Source organism: Ictalurus furcatus, chromosome 24 (genome assembly GCF_023375685.1).
Source record: "Ictalurus furcatus strain D&B chromosome 24, Billie_1.0, whole genome shotgun sequence".
Taxonomy (NCBI): domain Eukaryota; kingdom Metazoa; phylum Chordata; class Actinopteri; order Siluriformes; family Ictaluridae; genus Ictalurus; species Ictalurus furcatus.
The window spans coordinates 18,435,529-18,446,746 of NC_071278.1; the positions used below are offsets into that span (position 1 = coordinate 18,435,529).

Sequence of the window (11,218 nt, forward strand, 5' to 3'; positions counted from 1 at the left end):
CAGCATATTAACCTTTTCATTTGCTGTATACTGTATGTTCTTTATTTATTTGCTATAGATACTTAAAGTACTAGTAGAAAGTAGTAGTGGAGAGATTGACAGTGCTGTGAAAGAGTCCTGACTTCTTCTGTTTTTGTGTATAGCTAATACTAAATAGTTTTAGATCCTCAAACGAAATACAACATAAAACAAACGCAACCTGAGTAAACACACAGTACAGTTTTTATTTTTTTATTTTTTATCGAAGCGAATATAGTTATCCAACATCTATCACCCATGTGAAAATCTAGTTGCACCCTTAAACTTAAAATCTGGTTGTGCAACCTTTATCAGCAATAACTGCAACCACACGCTTCCGATAACTGGAGTTCAGTCTTTCACTTACTTCTAGGACTAGGATTTACTCCTATGCTTTGGATCATTGTGTTGCTGCATAATTCAGTTGTGCTTGAGTTTCAACTTACTGACTGAAGACCAGACATTCTCCTTTAGGATTTTCTGGTAGAGAAGAATTCATGTTTCCCCTTAATTATTGCAAGTTGCCCAGGCCCTGAAGCAGTAAAGCATCCCCACACCATCACACTGCCACCACCATGCTTGACTGTAGGTATGATGTTCTTTTTGTGGAATTCGGTGTTTGACTGTCTTCCAATCAGTTCCACTTATGATTCATCAATCCACAGAACATTCTCCCAAAAGGTTTGAGGATCATCAAGGTGTGTTGTGGCAAAATTCAGACGAGCCTTAATGTTCTTCTGGGTTAGCAGTGGTTTTCGCCTCGCCACTCTTCCATGGATGCCATTTTTGCCCAGTGTCTTTCTGATAGTGGAGTCATGAACAGTGACCTTTATTGATGCAAGAGAGGCCTGTAGGTCCTATGATGTTGTCCTTGGCTCTTTTTTGCTGTGCTCCTGGAGGAAATTTGGAAGGTCAGCCACTTCTGGGAAGCTTCACTACTGTGCTGAGTTTTTCCATTTGGAGATAACAGCTCTCTCTGTGGTTCTTTGGAGTCCCAGAGAATTTGAAATAGCTTTGTAACCCTTCCCAGACTGATGTATTTCAATCACCTTCTTCGTTTCTGGAATTTCTTTTAATTTTAGCAGTGTGTTACTGGGTAAGACCTTTTAACCAACCAGTGTTGATTTGATTGAATCGGGTTTGCAGTAATCAGGTCTGGTTGTGTCTAGTCCAACTGAACCCCATTATGAATATAGTTTCATAGATTTGGGAAATTAGTAACTACGGGGGCAAATACATTTCCACACTGGCCCAGTTGGTATTGCATAACTTCTTTGCTTCACTAAATAACATTATCATTTAAAATCTGTATTGTATGTTTACTCAGATTGCCTTTGTTTGTTCTTTTTCACAGCACTGGATTGTGGCTCTAGCCATGTACAAGTATACAGTAAAACAAACGAGTTCTCAATAGCCTTTGTGCAGTGTGTTATAGAAAGTGACAAGATAATCAACAGAGAGCATGTACTTTAAATTAGGGAATGTTACAGTGCAAATAGACAACAAAATACACGACAATAGTTAGATGCTGTGCATGCAGACCCAGTACAATAAGTACAACCCAATAAATACAACCGAACAGTACATACAGTAAGCTACATCACAGTGAATGGATGTCCAAATGTACCATTCCCGAGTGTTATATTGTGCCCTTCCTGTAAGACACTCCTGAGTAACACCTATGAATATGGTATAATAGTGAATAAGAGATGATGTATAAATAGTACACAGGTGATGGGGTTTGTGCCCAGTTTATTCCCTCAGAGGTATGCTCTGGGTTTCTCTGTTTTTTACTCTTTGCTCCTGTATTACCTTGTAATTATTATAGGGAATTAAGATCAGGTAGCAAACAGTGGTGCCGGTATGCATCACCCCCGAAACCGTCGTAATGCACACTTTATTGTTTTCCCTGCCCTTACAACTCATATTGAATAATGATCAGTTTGCTCCTGGCAACGGCGGCTGCTCAAATCCTGCACGTCCTCCCTCCAGCACCGCGACAGACAGTTTCAATACTAATAATGGTACAATAATATAATACCTGTGGTTTTCTCAGAGCATGTTTGACGTAATCGCTTTCAAAACGACGAGCAAAGGAACGTGCAAGCACGCTCGCAGGTAATACAGTGTGCCTTTAGAAAGATATGAATAATATGCAGCGTCAGTCATGATGGCTGCCGAGAAGGGGAAGCACCAGCCATGAAAGAAGTGAAACCGCCCAGGTTTTCAGGCAAAGAGCAGAAATAGTTTGTGACTCAAACAAACAAAGCGTGGTTGCCATGCCGACAGGCATCTATAAATAGCAGGCGGCGTTTGTTTTGCGAGCGCTCTGCTGTCCCCCAGTGTGCATCAGAGACTCGAGTGGCCCTCGCTGAGATTCTGGTTAACAAGCCTTTCCTCTGTGCAGTTTAGGAATGCATGCGGATGGGTGGAGTGAGATTAAATGGTCATCGTATGGAAATGAGTCATTTTTCACACGTACAGTGAAGAGGTATTCCTCTGCTTAGTGAATTAATAACAGATTTATGTTCGCCTTTGTCCTAGCTGCTTCCTTGAGATGCTGTAGAGTTTGACTCTTAATGTTCACGTCATTGGAGGTTAACTGGTGTTAATCGGGTGTATGAGATTAGCGCAGCAATTCAACTCTACAGGAAAGTAGCGCTCAAGAAGCAGGGTTTGGTGGCTAAGCACCGACACGTCATCCCAAAACTGACATACTCCATGACCTTTAAGATAGGGCAAATAGTACGTTCAACAGGATAATGTACAAGAGCGGTCACAGCCTGGTTTAAAGAGGCGAAATGTTTGCTAAATGGCTGATGCAACAAGTGAGCAAAAAGGTTTATGGTTTTAAAGGAGCACTTTATAATTTTTAAAGCCCTCTGCTGGCCACAAGATGAACTGAAATTTGAAATGACAACAACTTCAAGCTGTCTGGCCTGCCTCCCTTAATCTACAAGCACCCTCTGTTAAAACTGTATATGCCTCGTAAGTGGTCTTCTTAGTATAAAGGGACCATCTGTGTGGATGAGGCTAATTTCTGGGCCAGAAAAATGTAATGAGACATCATTCAAGAAAGAAATGAAGATCCACTACATCGCAATATTACAAATCGCAATTTTTCTGATTGATTGATTGATTGATTGAAAGGTACCAACACCTTCCTTCATCAGAGGACAGTAAGGACTTATTTATATATAGTTACATTTTTATGGACTATTAAAGCCACTCCTAAGACAGAGGGGGGAAAATGAAAGAAACTGAATAGAAAGAAGAAAAAAAACAACTAGAGAAGAAAAAAAATACAAAAAGAACAGTACAAGAGATATGCAAACCTCCCCACTGTATTATTTTCTTTGAAATTATATGATTATAGCATGTGTAGAAGAACTCTTAAATAGCACCTTTAAAGCTTGTTCCAATGTGGGTTGGTATGGCAACATTCAATGTCGTGAGGTTCCACGCAGTGATTAATCCTTTCCATTGAGTCCAAAATGTCAGGTTAAAACATTAAAAGGTACATCGTCTGTAGAATATGGTTCACTGAGACTTATCGTGTTCAGTAAACCCGGAAGACCTCCGTCACATCCTACATGATCACAATACACCGTTTACATTCACCTTTAAAATGGAAAATCTCTAGCTATGATCACTGCCCCATATACACGTTCATGCATTCTCTGTGTGCACAGGAGGAATTTCCTAAAGTTAACGTGTCGCTTTTCTCTGTTTGGCAGGGAATGGTGAGAACAGCTGGATCCAGGCAGACACAGATGTGGACAGACAGAGTGGCACTTGCAGACAGTCCCCTCACAATCCAGCACGAGAGATTTATACAGACCTGCTAACAGCTGGACACTGAGCTTCCCTTAAACAGCTACGTGGTACCTGGACACAGCCTACTCGTCTCCTCTGTTTGGGTATGACAGCAGAGTTTTTCTCCGAGATGCTATCATAGTTGTATTTGGTCCTGGAAGCTTGTCCTCCAGGGTGTCTAATAATAAGCTCCTTTTATTAAGGACTATTATGGTCATTAATTTTTATGTGAGTTCTGTTGTGTTTTGTGGCCCCGTGCCTTTTATGAGCCTATAATGTGTAGCAGATTTGAGTATTGCTTTTGTAATCCTTTAATCAGTCACAAAAATACTACTCGAAATATGCAAGGTCTCTGAAAGATCTGTAGCTGATTTTACATTCAAATACGAATCCATGGCATTGGATCGTTGCTTGTAAGTACCAATGAGTACAGGTACTATAGGTCTATGAGAATGAGTAATAGTGGCAGTGAGCGAAGGCAACGGCACCGATACCATAATTTTACCGCAAATAGAGAAATAGTTTGCGCTACGAGAGACTATAACGCCTGCTGTGTGAATTCTGTATGCCATTCTGTTGGCTGTGACAGCAGTTAAGTATTATATTATATACTGCTGCTGGAGGTAACTGGGAAATTATGAATACCATCGTCTCTATTTTTTTGTCAGTTGCGTGTATAGATGCACTCACACTCAAATCCCTCAGCTCCACTTTCGCTATGCTGTGAACATTATTTAATAAAATAAATAAATTATAGTCTATATTATCATCATCATTGTACAACCTGCAGTTGTATTAAGAGTAAGGGAAACATTACATCCCAGCCGCCTCATGTCACAATTTTTTAAAACTGTTATTAAACTGTTACGCTGTATACTACATTACATACCTTGTTATCGATGACTCATTTTTACGACAAAATTACTATTAGAACTCGAATGATACAACAAAGCTGAATCAGTGCCACATCCCGTAAAGTCAGGCCTGGAGGATGTGTACAACACTGTCCTCATTGCTCTCAGTTTGTCACTATTTGCTAGAAGAAGACTTTGGGCATCTGGTCTGTAGCAGTTCAGTCAGATCTTATAGCTGTGAAATGCTGTGCTGATGGATGGAGCGAGCCTGACTGACTCCGTGGCTGTGTATCGTGTTGTTTCGGCTCCTCCCTCACTAGTAGTTGTGTGTTAAGCCTGGTGGCGAGAGGTCAGTCCCTTCTATCTTCTGTGCCGAAATGTTTAGTGTAGCTATTTTTCCTTTCATCCTCCATCTCCTTCTCGTTCCCTCTTGCTTTCTGAGGGCTGAAACTGCCCCGTCTTTTCACCTCGTCCACCTGCTCTTTTTTTCTCACGCTCTCTTCATGTGCTTTAATGCACTCTCTTCCTCTCTTCATCATCTGTCCTGTTTCTCTCCATCACCTTTTTCACCCCACTCTCCTTTTTCACAGCATGTCCTTCTCACTCTTCTATACCCATGTTTTCTTAGCGCACTCGCAATCATTGACTGGGTGACGCGTTCACTTTTCTACGTGTGAAAATCAGTGAGTCTGTATTACAGGAGCTTTTAACATGTTTTGCAGACAGGGATCCCTTTAACTGTAAAAAAGTATTAATGGTTCCCCTCAGTACAGATTTATTTTTTAAACACGATCTAACTATTCAAATGTTTGCCAGAATATTTTATTTCTGACCAACTCACAGAACATGTTTTTATTAAAAATGTGATATGAGTCCAAGTTGACATTATTTACAGGCTAGTTTCTTTTTTAATGATTGGTTTCATGATTCCAGTGACCAGTTAAACAGGCTGTACATCTGTATTTAATGTCCCCAATTTCACATTTTACCAGCATGCACACTAGCCATGAAAGTCCCGTGACAGATTATACAACTTTTAAAGTTTAAAGTCCCATATACAATGGATTTGGTGGACGTTAGGTTTTCACCACCGTCCTCCCTCTGCCTTCTCTTTACTTATGCTACTTTTGTCATTGTCTGCTGCTAAATCATTCTTACGTAGCGCATCTCAGACTTACCATTCATCTGACAAAGAACTCTGATTTCTGAACCGCTCCATTTTCCAGACATTTCTGCTGGGTTTCTTTGTAGATGTTCTTCCTGTGATGGCTGATGTTTTAAATCAGCTGCCTAAAAATTGGTATTTCAAATGTTTTTGAATAAGAGTATTTCTGAAATATTATACAGTGTATTCTCATGTAACGTGAGTATATGTTATTTCCAATGACTTTCTAGGTAAGGACTTAAAGACACGTCCATATTATTATCTATGGTCTTAAAGTCCTAGAGTTGCTCTCCATTTTATATACAGATGCATTGACATGCCCTCGTTTCCATATATGGCCAAAGACATGTCTCAGGTCTGTGACCGCCTTCAGACTTTATTGGGATGAATCAATACTTCAAACTCCCAGTAACTTTTAGTAATGTACTGGCTTCTGTTCACACTGAGATTTCAATGCTTCAGTCTTTTTGGGATTTCACTCTTCACCTGACTTGCGTTCACACGTAACCCATCCATTCCATCCATCTATCCATCCAAGCCGCTTATCCTACCCAGGGTCACAGGGAGCCTGGAGTCTATCCCAGGGGACTTGGGGCACAAGGCAGGAGACACCCTGGACGGCATGCCAACCCATCACAGGACACAATCACACGCACACTCACACATCCATTCACACGCTACCGACAATTTGGAAATGCCAGTCAGCCTACAGCGCATGTCTTTGGACTGAGGGAGGAAATCGGAGTACCTAGAGGAAAACCCTGAAGCACAGGGAGAACATGCAAACTCAGCACACACGGGGTGGAGGCGGGATTCGAAGCCCCAACCCCAAGGTTCGAGGCATACACATAACCCCTTCCTGAATAATAAAAGTTAAAAGTGTGTGTGTGAAAAAGGCTCTAGAGGGAAAAGTTGTCCACTCTGTGCTCGGCTGTGTGTGGGTGGACGTTCTGAATGTGAAATGCTGAGTGCGTGTGTGTGTGTGTGTCTCTGTGTGTGTCTGTGTATTGCACGGGGAGTACGTTGTATACTGGTTGTGGATGCAGCTGTGGTCGTGGGCAGCAGTGCGTAGATAAATCTGTCAGAGTGATAGCGCTACTTTAACTTGTGTCAGTGATCTCTCCTGCTTTCTCGCTCTCCTTCTCTCCTTTTCCCTAAGACACCCCCCCCCCACCCCACCCCCGACATCACTTTCTCTGATTTTTTTCTCTCTCTCTTTCTCTTCACTCAAGCTGAATGGAAATCAGTTCACCCTCATTTTTCCCCTCTCACCCACCCCCTGTGTCTTATCTTATGTTTTATTTGTCTCCAGCAGCGATCACTGCCAGGAAAAGTGTTCGTGCTCTGGAATGCTCTGCACAGAATAACTCACATTGCCCACGCTATTTTACGGAGGGAACCTCCTGTTTTTTTTTTTTTGTTTTTTTTTCCCCCAGTATTTAACTAATCATTCATGCCCAGGTGTTTACAGATTGAGGATCACAGTTGAAGTTACGTGACTTTTGTATTGTGGTTGCCATATTAAGGGCCAAGATTCTAGCTTCATTGTGCAACAAGAATGTAACTAGAGATGAAGGATGGCTAAAATTACTTATCCTGCTTCACAAGACAATAAGTGATCCTTGTGTATTTTACTCTGAACTGCTGATTCCATTTTACCTAACAGAAAACTGTAGAGTGTAGTATGTATCAAAGCATTTATGTCTGGCTGAGTAAAAGATCCCAGGGTGTTTTATCAGACGAGAAAAATGATAGGGAATATAACTTGATATTAGTAACTTTGTTTAATGTCAGTGATGCTTACGGCTGAGATAAAATTCCTAGTAGCCCCATAACATACCTAGTTAGTTAACATAGCAAGGAGGCAGTATGACAGGGGGGACCACTTCACTGATGCTTGTTGAAGATGTATTTTACATAGTTAAGTGTATTAAGGCAGTTGATTATCAGTATAAATGAAAATGAATCTTCTTAATGAAGCACAGACACAATAACATTGACACAGTCAATCTCCTATTTGGTCCTCAAAATGGCAGCACTTATACATTGTGATGTTAGATGAAATGTAAGGATAAGAACACTGACAGTTTTAGGTTAGTAGATTGTTTGGTTCATTATAAATCTCACAGTTCTTGAATGTTTTCCTTCCTAAACATTCATTGTTTAGGAAAGAATCGATTGTTTCTTAAAACATTCAGTCTGTCAGATTTTCTGGGTGTTCTGTGTATATTAACGTCTACAACTGTTGTTGCTGTTGTAGGTTCAAATTGAATTTGTTCCTTTGACATGGAAAGGTAAAATAAGTACTTTCACCATTCAGAATGTTAAAGTTTTTTTTAGAACACTTTTGCTTGGGAAATTATACATACCAAGCATAAGCTAGTTAAGGCTAGTTAGCTAGCTAGAATATTGTGATTGTGTCGTCCCCCCCCCCCCCCCCCCCCCAACTAAAATGACACTGTTATAACAACTTTTCTAATCAGTTGAGAAATATGGACACGGAGTACAAGCTAGTTAAGGCTGAGGCTGATTAGCTAGCTAGCTAGCATCTTGTGGTTATGTTTTCCCCCCATTAACCATGTAAAGGCACAGATACAGTGAAAACAAGACAAAACAATCATTAAAATAAACATTTCCCTCAGAAGAGACAGTAAATTATTCAGAAAAAAATCTGGACAACTAAAATGACATTGTTTTAACAACTTTGCTAATCAGTTGAGAAATATGGACAGTGAGTACAAGCTAGGTAATGGCTGAGGCTATATTTTATGGAAAGTGGAAACAAGACAAAATCATCAGGAATATCAGCATTTCCCTCAGAAGTCTTTGTAAATTATTAAGAGAAGATTTAATATAATGAAAATTACCCTGTAATAACAGTGTTGCTAGGCAACTGAGGAAAGCTAATGTATCAGCTAGCTAACAGCCAGCTGTTGTTAAGTTCTTACAGACCAGTTAAAAGTATACAGACAATAGAAAAAGACCAAAACATCTGGACTCTCAACATTATTTAGGAAACAAGTCTGTGTACTGGATGTGTTTTCTTGTAGGATTGTCCCTCAGGTCACAGCTTACAGTAAGCTTTAAAGCAAAACCGACCGGGTGCTTAGACATGGCTAGTGATCCTAATGACCCTAGTGACTAAGTTTGTCCCGTTATTCCCCCATTCCCAAATAAACCACTCACCCAAATACACAGCCTTTCTAAAACTAATATAGCACTGCCTTTGAAAGATATTTTAATCACAGGCTTTCACCTCAACACTTTTTCCATTTCTCAGTCCCGGCATATTCATTCTGTTTTCCATACTTATGATCTTTTTTTTTTTTTTTTTTTTTTTTTTTTTTTTTTTTTTTACATCTCTCACTCCTACTCTTTCTATCTCTCTTCTTCCTTTCTCTGTCTGCCTCTAATCGTTAAACAATGAGTTAATTACCTGCGCCAGGGCTTATGAATTTATTCATTTGGTGTGTAATTACCAAAGCCTTGCAGAGTGCTGAGCAAGAAGGTTCTCTCCTCACAAAGGGGCTGTTCACATCTTTAGTAAAGCGGTGAGTGTCCCTCAATTCATTAAAATACCTGTTGACGAACAGCATCGGTTCTGTATGCGTGTGCCGTGTCATTCAGGTGCGCTCGTGTCTCTTCATCCTGTTTTGACTAGTTTGAATTTGCTTTCCTTTGCTGTTGCTTCAAGCACAGATTGTTGAAAAGCATTTTGTGTGTAAATTGAATTTGAAAGCAATCTTATCCAGAGTACCGACCTAGGAAATGTCTCAGTTTAGTGATAACTGTTTGGAGTGCGATTTTTATTAAAAGGCAGAAAGTCGGGCAGATACGTGCAGAGTGTAGTTTACTGAATATCTGTACACTCAGGGTTTCAATCGATTGACTCGTTTCCAGTTGCTCTATGAAAGAGCTCCTTTGTGCACGGCTTCTGCCTCACTGCAATGATAGTCAGTACAACCCAGTTAGCAGTCCACTCTCATATCTGTGGAAGCTCACAGAAGGTCAGGAGTAGGTTTTAGGAACGCCTAGACATTGCAAGCTGTCTCTCCATTAGCCATTAGTGATGAGACATACAACACTGAGTGATGATCTTTAATATCTCCCGCTTATATAATCCCCTATCTGCAGCTGCAGCATTATATCGGGGTGTGTAAGTGGTGGGAAACTCCACAATGTGCCCTTGGGAAAATTAGCTTGTGAGTGTTTTATCTTTATGAAAACAAACCTATACAATACAGTAATTCAGTTTCATAATCACCAAGCTTGATGTTTGTGGATCCAGCACTGAAGAAGGCGCTCATTTGATGCACGTGCTGTATGATAGTGTTATAAAAAAGTTCATTATGAGCTCGAAGGCGTGGCACGGTGACGCAGTGGTTAGCTTTGCCCTCTCACATCTCCCAAGTCCCTGGTTCAATCCTGAGCTCAGGTTATTGGGTTAATGTCTGTGCAGAGTTTCGCATGTTCTCCCATGTGACCGTGTGGGTTTCCTCTGAGGTTTCATGAATGTCTGTGTATTGGCTAGGTATGAATAAGTGTGTGAATGTGTGTGTGTGTGTGCATGGTGCCCTGTGATGAAATGGCATCCCATCCAGGTTGTATTCCTACCTCGTGCCTAGTGTTCCTGAGATCCACCACTTTTGTTATCAATGCTTAAAAGTAGCATGTGATCATTTGAAAAAAATTCTAAAAATCAGCACTACCATTTTTGTCAGTGCTGTCTTTAATAATACCTGAACTGTCACATTATTATGTGGTGCTGCTCAAGAAATGATCAGTTCTCATCCTCACAGGACTATTTATATCCATGAATATGCAGAACATACAGGCAGGAGCCCTGACCTTAGCAGAAGACCTGAGTTTTATATTGATGCCTCTCATTGAGACATCCTACTCTCTTTCTCCACTGTAATGAACTTTGACCTAGCACATAATGTGTCTCCTTTTCCATTCATCTTTTCTTCATCTAATATTTTTTCCCTTTCTTTCAAGTCTGTCTCCACTGCTGAGGAGATGCAGCAGGGTTATGCTGAAGAGAATGTAATTATTGTGGCTCTTCTGGTGCTGATTTGTATGCCTCTATGAATCCGCAAGGGCTCTTACACTCTCACTTGTGTCTTAACTAGATACAGTTATCAACATTTCAGGAGGCAATGGGCCATTACTTTAGACCACTCTTCTGATTAGAGATTATGAATGTAGCAACCTAAACTGCCTGACTAGATATTACTATGCAACAGCAAATGAGTGACCTGTATTTAAAAGGAAAACTGGAAAGAAATTGTCTAAACACTGCCAGAGAACCTGAGAAACTCATAGCTCACAGACCAAAAATGACTAAATTTACATTTACATTTAT

At 40.4% G+C, this 11,218-nt stretch overlaps 1 protein-coding gene across 3 annotated transcripts in view; it reads left to right on the top strand.

Annotated features, from left to right (window-relative positions):
• Window positions 1-11,218, top strand: part of atxn1a (ataxin 1a) — a 109,598-nt gene that overhangs the window by 25,723 nt on the left and 72,657 nt on the right. For 2 of the 3 annotated variants that reach the window (XM_053613428.1, XM_053613430.1), the window contains exon 2: window positions 3,756-3,938. The gene's annotated coding sequence lies outside the window, so the exon portion shown is untranslated. Of the gene's footprint in view, window positions 1-2,185; window positions 2,510-3,755; window positions 3,939-11,218 lie in introns of those variants that run through there. The other variant, XM_053613431.1, reaches the window with a different exon arrangement.